This window comes from Octodon degus, unplaced genomic scaffold (genome assembly GCF_000260255.1).
Source record: "Octodon degus isolate 3935 unplaced genomic scaffold, OctDeg1.0 scaffold00183, whole genome shotgun sequence".
In the NCBI taxonomy this organism is placed as follows: Eukaryota; Metazoa; Chordata; class Mammalia; order Rodentia; family Octodontidae; genus Octodon; species Octodon degus.
The window spans coordinates 3,049,610-3,058,585 of NW_004524759.1; positions in this window are offsets into that span (position 1 = coordinate 3,049,610).

The window sequence follows — 8,976 nt, forward strand, 5'->3', positions numbered from 1 at the left end:
CTTCCCATATTTTTTAATGTCATTTCTATTGACTCCTTCTTTCTCATTGATGCCTATTAGTCTCACATTGTTCATCTTTGCATCATCTAGCCGGAGATGGATTATTCTTTCCTGCATCCTCATTGTTTTTAAGAGATCCTTTCTTACCTTTTCACTAGCTGCGCCATCATCTTCAAGATCTAAACTCTGTCTTAACTTTCACTTAAACGGTTTTGCAAGCTTGTGATTGAGATTTTAATTTTCTCTATATCGCTTTGACTCTGCTTCATGCGATCTATTTCTTTCCTGTATTGCTCATTCAAGGAATCCGTCATTTTTCTAATCTCCTCTATTTTTTTATCAATGTCTTCTTTAGAAGCAGTTATAAATTCTTTTACTGCAGTGTTTTTTTTTAAATTGGGTTTCCTTCTTATGTTTCTGTAGTTGCTTCTTTACTTTAGATGCTATGAGTTCTGAGAATTTTTTTTTTACTTCAGAAAAGAATTGTGCTCTGAGTTCCTCAATAACTTTCTGCTGTTGTTTATTTACTATCAACGTTCTTAATTCATGCATTTGAGCTGAGCTAGTGTCCTTTGCACTTGTTCTGGGTGGGCATTGGGTTTCCTCCATATGTCTCTGCATTTGATTCTTTAGTGCAGATGTTATTAATTCTGGGATTTCTTTTTTATTTCCAATCTGAGTTCCTCTGTACCTTTCTGCAGCTGTTTCTTTATTTCAGAAGCCATTGGTTCATTGCTTTCAGCTGTGTGATTCCCAATTTGTTCTCTGTTAGTTTCCTCTGCACTTGTTACAGGTGGCCTTGGGTTCTAAGGTTGCATTTTGTTTCTTCTCGTCATTTTGTGTAGTACTGTCTTCTGAACTTCATTGTAGATCTTCATTGTAGTTATAACCTTAGCACGTACAGGTGCAGATCTACAAAGTTTGGATTTATCCTGCTGTGCCTCTCTTGGGTCTGGCTGCTGTGCTCAGCTCCTTCCTGCTGCTGCCCTTGTGGGTGAACCAGTTGTGCCCCTCTGGCAAGATTTTCTGCTCTTGGACTAGCTGGGTGGTTCTATCCTCTACACTCTCTGCAGGGATTGCAGCTGCAGGGTTATACCCCAGACCTGTATGCCAGGTCTGATCTGAGCCTGGAGGGCACAAGGTGGAGTAGGCAGGAAAGGCAGCTCTCCCACACACTCACTGGGTCTGGGCTAGGACTGTTTCTGGGGATTCCCAGAACACAGAAGAAATGCCTACTCTGCAGGAGGGGTGGGGGTGGTGCTGCGGAGTGGTGGGGTGCATCCCAAGGGTGTGGAAGAGGGTCTTATCCATGCTGAACCTGGGCTGGGACCAGTCATAGGTTCTGCTGGCACAGGGTAGCTGGAAGCTCTCCCACATTCACCGGACCTGGGCTAGGACTGGTTCTGGGGGTTCCCAGAATGCGGCTTTAATTCCTACTCCCTATTTTTTAATTTTAATTTTTTTCTTCATATTCTGTAGGGACTCAAAGTTTAAAATATCAAAACTTGATGGAAAATAACTGTTCCACATTATGTTTAAGATGTTTGATATTCAGACAGGTAGTGAGGTTCAGCTCTACTTCCTATATTGTAGGGTAACAATAATAAGCTTCTCCTCTGGAGGGTTAACAACCTAAGTTTGCAGAACAAAAACTAGAGAAAAGAAGGGCTGAAAGGACAGCCAACATTCTGGCCCTAGCCTTTCAAGGTCAGTGAAGACTCAGGACATAAGAGAACCTGTACTGTAACATCATGTAACTCAGTTGTGTCCCAAATTTTCTAATCAAGGAGATTATGGGGCCACAGGGGAAAGTGATCGATGATGTAGAGTATGCCTAAGGAGAGTCACCTCGAGAGAAAAAATTCTCTCAGGCTTTCACAGAGAGCAAATTGGTCAAGCAATAACTGTGACTCATCCACAGACTCACACTCACAAAGGATCTACAAACTGGTACAGAGTTTCAGGGTAAATCCTGAGGGCATTTGACTGACCTTATCAGCTACAAAAGTTACATTTCTTGTTATATAAGTCTTGCTTTATCTTGGTCTTAACCATCCATCAGAAAATTATAAAAGCAAAGTATAAAAGTAAAGCCATATTAATTATGCTGAGCTGTAAAAGGCTCAGGTCAACAGCTTCTGACATTGCCAGTCCTTTGAAAAACCCACCGCTATTATGGACTACTGGACTATACTGGAATATTTTGCTTAATTCACACACCTACAATATTTAAGTGACAATGGAATACCCTTCTCTGACAAAACTAAACAAAAAAGGGGATACAAATGAATGACCATTTTGTACCTGTATATTCAAAATAGGATAAAGAGTTACTTTCTTTTAATCCAATGAATAGAAAGATTTGTTCTAATAGTGTTTGTAAACAGGAAATCATGTCTGCTTCTTGTACAGTGAATAACCACTAAGACAACAATATGCAATGTACTAATTATTGAAACTATCCTACTAATTGGTTTTGAAACTGTCTCATTGCTACATGTTTCTCAATAAAATTATTTTTTAAAAAATATAAAAATCTCCAGTGCCTTAAAAAATAAATAAATAGAATTTCTTTATCTGTTGAGCAGTCAGTTAAAATTTTTCCCAATTCATGGTTTTTCTTTTTACTCTGCTGGCAATTTCTTTTGATATGCAAAATCTTTGTAGTAAGTTGATATCTAGTTGGTAATCCTTTAAAATACTTCCCATACAGTTTGGTTTTGTGCATGAATGCTCTGTCTACCCCTCTATCTTCCAAATTTCTATGTACTTTCTCTTCCAGTAGATTGAGTATATTGTTTTTATATTTACATTCTTGATCTATTTTGACTTTAGTTCACCACATTGTGGTAGATATGGATCTAGTTTTAGTCTCTGCCGTGTCGAGAGACAGTTTTTCCAGCACCATTTATTAAACAGGTTGTTTTTCTTCCAGTGAACATGTTTGGTCCCTTTGTCAAAAATAAGGTTGAGGGGCTGGGGAGATGGCTCAGTAGAATAAGTGCTTCTCTGGTGAGCGCAAGGGTCTGAGTTCAATCCCCAGTTCCACAAAAAAAAATAATAAAATAAAATAAAAAATAAGGTTGTTAAGTGTGGTTGTAGTTGTGTCTGCATCTTCTAATCTGTTCCACTGGTCCCCAAGTCTGTGTTGTTGTAATGGTTGTTGCTAGTGCCATGCTGATTTTATCATAATAGCTTTGTAGTATAATTTAAAGTTAGGGATTGTAATGCCTACTGTCTTACTTTTGTTGCCCATGATTTTCTTTCCTATTTGTGGGGGGTTGCCAACTAGTGATCAACATGTTACACCCAGTTGAACTTAACTAGCACAGTGCTCATTGTGGGAGGCTTACCTGAGACTTGTTTCCAATAGCATAAGAGGTACAACTGGAGGAGAAGAAGGAGAGGCTATTAGGGAAGCTGTTTCATGAAACTGTTAGGGAGATGTTGAAAGCTGCTGGTGAAATTGAAAGCTTCTCTTGGACTATTCTGCTTAGAAACCTTGTCATTCTGGCTTTCCTGATGAACTTGGCTGTTCTCTTTGGAGGAGGAACTCAGGACTTGATTGTCACTGAGACTGGCTATAGTTCACTTGGGGGAGCTTTGCTCCTCACCTTTAACTGCTTCCTGGTTCCAGTGCAGATGCCTCAGGCTGCTAGCAGAGATCCTTTATTGCATTGGCATAGACTTTCTAGCTTCTACTACTGAGCTTTAGAGCTTCCTAGGATAGATCTGTGAAGCGGTACTGTATGAGACATTGTAGTAGGTTCAAGGCCTCCAGTTGGACTTGTGGGAGGCATTGTTATTAGCTCTAGATTCTCAGCTGGACTCATGCAGGCCCTCAGCTGGAGTCTTTGGCCTTTAGTACATTGACAGATTTTCAGCACCATTTGTATGATTCCTTGGGTGACTCATTATAAAGTATTCTTATACAATGTGTCCTGTACTATATTGTTTCCCTTGCAAAATCCCAAATCATGACACTCATCTAGGCCTCTTCTAGTTTCAGAGGAATTTTAGGAATGTTTTGAATAGGAGTGATGACTGTAAGCATCATTGTTTTGTTCCCAATTTTTGAGTGAAAGCTTCCAGTTTTTGTCTGCTTAGTATGATGTTGGCTGTTGGCTTGTCATAGATCATTTTTATGAGATTGAGGTAAAGACCTTATATGCTGATTTTCTGTAGAGTTTTCATCATGAACAAGTGTTGAAATTTTTCAAAAGCTTTTTCTGCATCTACTGAGATGATCATGTGATTTTTTCCTCTGGCTTTTTTAATATGGTGTATTACATTTATTGATTTGCATATATTGAATCATCCATTATTACTGGGATGCAATCCAGTTGGTCCTGATGTATAATCATCTTGATGATTTGCTACATTCTGTTTGCTAGTATTTTATTGAGTACTTTTGCGTTTATGTTCATTAGAAAGATTGCCCTATAGCTGCCTTTTTCGGTTGCATCTTTCTCTGTTTTTTGATATCAGTGTAGTACTTGCCTCCAGGAATGAGTTAGGGAAAATTGTTTCCCTTTTAATTTCATTACAGAAGGCAAGGGATATAGCTCAGTGGCACAAGTACCTGCTTGATATGTGCAAGGTCCTGAGTTTGTTTCCCAGTACAATAAAAAAGGAATTTCAATTTCATTAGAGTTTGAGAAGTATTGGCATTAAATCTTCTTTAACTTGCTTTAGAATTCAGCTATGAAATCATGAGGACCTGGGCTTTTTTGGTAATATTTAATTACCTTTTCAACTTCATTGACTGATATTGAGTTCTAGGATATTTATGTCTTCTTGATTCAGTTTTGGTAATTCATATGTATCCAGAAATTTGTCAATTTCCTATTTTCCATCCTATAATAGTAAGGTTTTTAAAGTAGGTATTAATGATTTTGTGAATTTCTACAAGATCTATAGTGATTTCAACCTTTTCATTCTTTATTTCATTGATTTGAATTTTTTTCTTTCCTTTTTTGGATAAGGTTGGCTAGGCATTTATAAATTTTAGTTATTCTTTCAAAGAACCAGCTCTTCCTAGAATATCTTTCAATACTGTTTGTAGAGTTTGGCGGTCATGATTTTTTTCTGTTGTTCTTTATCATGGAAGTATCTTATTTTCCATTAATTTTGAAGTACTGTTTAGCAGGGTACAACATTCTGGGTTGGAAGTTATTTTCTTTTAGGACTTGCAATGCTGCACTCCAGGCAGTGTATTCAGAAAACAGACTTTTGTATTAAAATGAAATAAGCTATCAAGCCACAAAAGACATGGAGCAAAGTGAAGTGCATATAATGAAATAAATGTCAATCTGAAAAAGTTACATACCATGCCTCTGGGAAAGGTAAAACTATGGGGTTGTTGGGAGGGACAATGCATCAGAGCATGGTGGACTCTTAGGGTAGTGAACTATTCTGTATTATACTACAGTGATAGAGAGAGGTCATTGCACATTTGTCCAAACCATAGGTGGGTTACTGTCAACAGTGAGCTCTAATGTACACATGGGACCTTGGGACTGTCTATATAAGATTACCCATTGTAATAAACACACACCCCAGTGAGAGGGGTAGACAGTGGGGAAGTTATGGATATGTGGGGCCAAGGAAAATATGGGAAATCCTGTATCTTTCTCTTAACATTTCTTGGAGCCAAGAACTGTTACAAAAAATAATAGTCTTTAAAACAGAGCAATTCTTTGCCTGTATGAAGTTTATGTTCTATAATGCTTGCCTAGAAAGTCTTTCCTGATATTTCTTCAGGTGACTATCTAAAGGCCTTGTTCTTTCCTCATGGATATCATGCCTAAATATACAATATTCAAATCTAGAATATATCACTGAATACTTGAGGTTTTCTTACTGGCCTCCTTAAAACCTACTTGAGTATTCACTAATTCAGCAGTCTAAAGAATGACACATATTTCTACATCAAACTAGACCTAACTTAAAGTCTCAGCTCAGGATTTAGCAATGCTATACTATAACTCGCTTCTCAGTCTCAATTTCCTAATATGCATAATGGTATTCACAGTGCCATCAGTTCATTCCATAAGTAGCAAATAAGTAACCTTTATGAAGTACTTAACATGAACCTGACTTGACTTAAGCACTGAGTAATTTGTAGCTCATGCAACATGGAAAGTGCATAATTGATTCTTGATAAAAACTAAAGTGCAGACTCTGGCATCCGTTCATGTATTATCCACACAGTCACAGTTAGCAAAGAGAAAATACAACACTCTGTGAGCACATACTCCAAAGGCTGAAGTATCTGGACCATGAGGCCAGACTCAGGGACAATGTCCTCACAGGATGGCTGGGGACCAAGTGCTCACATTCGCTGATGGCACCTGTTGGCTTGGCACTGCTGGCATGTGTGGACTGGACAAACCACATGTCATCAGGATGCTCAACCTCAGCATGATTGACTCTCAGAGCCAGGCAGTCCTTAATGGTGGGGCTGCCCTGTGCCTGGCAGAAGGTCTGGCAGCATCCTCTCTTGCTGGATGTCAGAAGCATCCCCTAATTGTGATAACTCAATGTGTTCCAGATGTTGTCAAATGCCCTTAACCTGTTTGGGAGATAATGAGTGAGCTGCAAGATCCTGAGGTGAAAGACGCTGTCAGGATCTAGTTCATCCAGAATCAAACATCACATGGAAAAAAATTTATCTTGGAGCTCTGTTGAGCAGAGGAAAAAAGGTTTGTTTATACAGTCGGTTCTATGAGAAGTGGGAATCAGATGCTGAGCTATACACTGTGTGGGCTAGAAGGGGCTCAAAGTAAGGTCATTCCCAAATACAGTTCACAGAAATTTCTCAGAGCTGTGCCAGGGAGACTTCTCAGCTGTTGTATGTGTTTAATTTTTATTTTTGTTAGTGTGTTTTTTCAGTATGTAGAGATGATGTTCATTAGTGGGGTCTCATACATGTCCATAGCACGTTCTAATTCTTCTCTTCCCTTCCCTCCCCTCACTCCTCTCTCCCTCCATTTCTTGATTCTCTTCTCTTTTGCAAAAGACCTATGTGAGGGTACATCAGGATAGCTCAGTGTACTAAAGTACCTGCTTAGGCACGCTTAGGCAAGTGCAAGGACTGTGGTTCGATCCCCAGGGTGGAATGAGCCAGCCAAATTCCAGGCATCATGGAACATGCATATAATCCCAGCCCTGGGCAAGCTGAAAGGAGGAGGATAACCACAAGTCCAAGCTATGTAGTGAGACCCTGCAACAACCAAATAAATTTTAAAAAATAATAAAAAGAAAGATCTATGTCACTGTCTCCTGTTATTTCTTTTTTGATCTTTAAATCATTTATATTTTGGGTTTCATATAAAAGGAACAATGTGATATTTAAGTTTGTGTATCTGGTTTATTTCACTTAACATTTTGGTCTCAAGATGCTTCCATTTTCTTACAACTGGAAAAAGTTCACTCTCCTTTATGGCAGAGTAATGTTCCACTAACCTCTGGGGTGTTGGCACAAACCAGAGAATATTTCAAAGAAGGGACAAACATTTTCATTTATTTTTTCTAAGTGTATTCCTTTAGAGAACACCAAACCTCCTGTGGTTCTATAGAACCCCTCCTGTAGAACTGTTTTGCTTTCCAAGGGCAATTCAGGCACGTGGAAAATGCATTAAAGTCCCTTCCAGTGAGGACTTTCCTCCCAAGCCTGCTGGGGCTGTCTGTGCAGATCACTTAGTAATGGAGCCTCCAAGGAAGGTGGGGACATGGGCTTCCTGGAAGTTCAGCAGAGAATCTAGTCTTGTCCCTTCCCACTGTACATAGTCAGGCTAGCAGCTAAAGGTTTCTGAACCCAGGATCAGTCATCTAGATTATTTCTCTTGTCTTGTTGTAACTCAATACCTTGAAACACTCCTGCGAACTCATGGATGATGACTGCTGTCTACTGAAGTGCAAGGAGAATTCATCTCTCAATTGTGTGTGAGCCCCAACAGTGTCAACTCACAACTGCTCCCACTATAGCTTATGCAGGACTAGTTAAAGTCTCTGCTGTTGAGATCCACAGACCTCTTTCAGACTAGGAGCTTTTCCCACACGACTGGTAGGTGGTGAAGAGGAGAAGGAAAAGCTTTATGTGAGTCAGCAAAGGAACAGCAAAAGCATATGCAAGGATAAGAAAGAATAAAGTTGTACAATGAACTCTGTATTGCCATTCTTTGGTTTCATTTGGATTGGTTTGGTTTGGTTTGATTGGGTTAGGTTTTGTCTGGTTTGGTCTGGTTTGATTTCGAGACAAGGTCTGCCTGCCCAGATGAGACTTGAAATTGCTGCAATCCTCCTGCTTCATCCTGTCAAGTATTGGGCATACAGGTGAACACCACCATACCTGGATGTTTTGTTATTCTATTCTAAAAATAATTTTATTGAGAAACATAGGGCAATGACATAGTTTCAAAACCAATTACTAGCACAGTTTCAATAATTAATACATTGCATATTGTTGTCTTAGTGGTTAATCATTGTACAAGATACAGACATGATATTCTGTCCACAGACACTATTAGAACAAATCTCTCTATTCACTGAATTAAGTGAATGCAGCTGTATATCTATCCTAACTATTTTGAATATACAGATACCAAATGGCCATTCATTTGTATCCCCCTTCTTTGTTTAGTTTTGTCAGAGAAGGGTATTTCATTGTCATTTAAATATTGTAGGTGTGTGAATTCAACAAAATATTGCAATATAGTCCAGTAGTCCATAATAGTAGTGGGCTTTCTGTAGGACTGGCAATGTCAGAAGTTGTTGACCTCAGTCTTTTACAGCTCAGCATATTAATATGGCTTTACTTTTTATACTTCATGTTTATGCTTTTCTGCTGGATTGTTAAGACCAAGATAAAGCTAGAACTATATAACAAGAAATGTAACTTTTGTATCTGACAAGGTCAGTCAAATCCCCTCAGGATTTATCCTGAGATCCTGTACCTCAGATTGTAGATCCTTT